The following is a 374-nucleotide window of genomic DNA, read 5'->3' as shown; positions in this document are numbered from 1 at the left end:
GGCTACCCCGCCTTAGCCCGGAAGGAGTTAAGCCCCAGGGACTGACAACGGAAGTCCCGCCTCCCTGGGCGGACTGGGCATGCTCCAAGTGCTATAGGAGTATAAAGGGAGGGAGACCAGCTCATTCTGGACGGGAGACCGTAGGCGAAGGAGCTGCCGGAGAAGCTCCTGCGGCGGACCAGCCACAGCCGGTGGCTGCACCGGGAAGAGACGCCGTCCACGGCCCGTCGGCGCCCCGGCGGTTAGAGGAGACCCAGGGGACGACCGAACTCACCGAGCACCAAGGACCCGTTGACTCCTGGGAGACCTCAGCGGAGACTCTGGTAGGAAGGGACCCCAGGAGGGTGACAGAGTGGTACCTTCCCCCCCCCCCC

The sequence above is a fragment of the Terrapene carolina genome, unplaced genomic scaffold (assembly GCF_002925995.2).
Source record: "Terrapene carolina triunguis isolate 2854851 unplaced genomic scaffold, T_m_triunguis-2.0 Scaffold132, whole genome shotgun sequence".
Lineage (NCBI taxonomy): Eukaryota > Metazoa > Chordata > Testudines > Emydidae > Terrapene > Terrapene triunguis.
The sequence above is the reverse complement of the archived record's forward strand: the minus strand, read 5'-3'. Positions refer to the sequence as shown.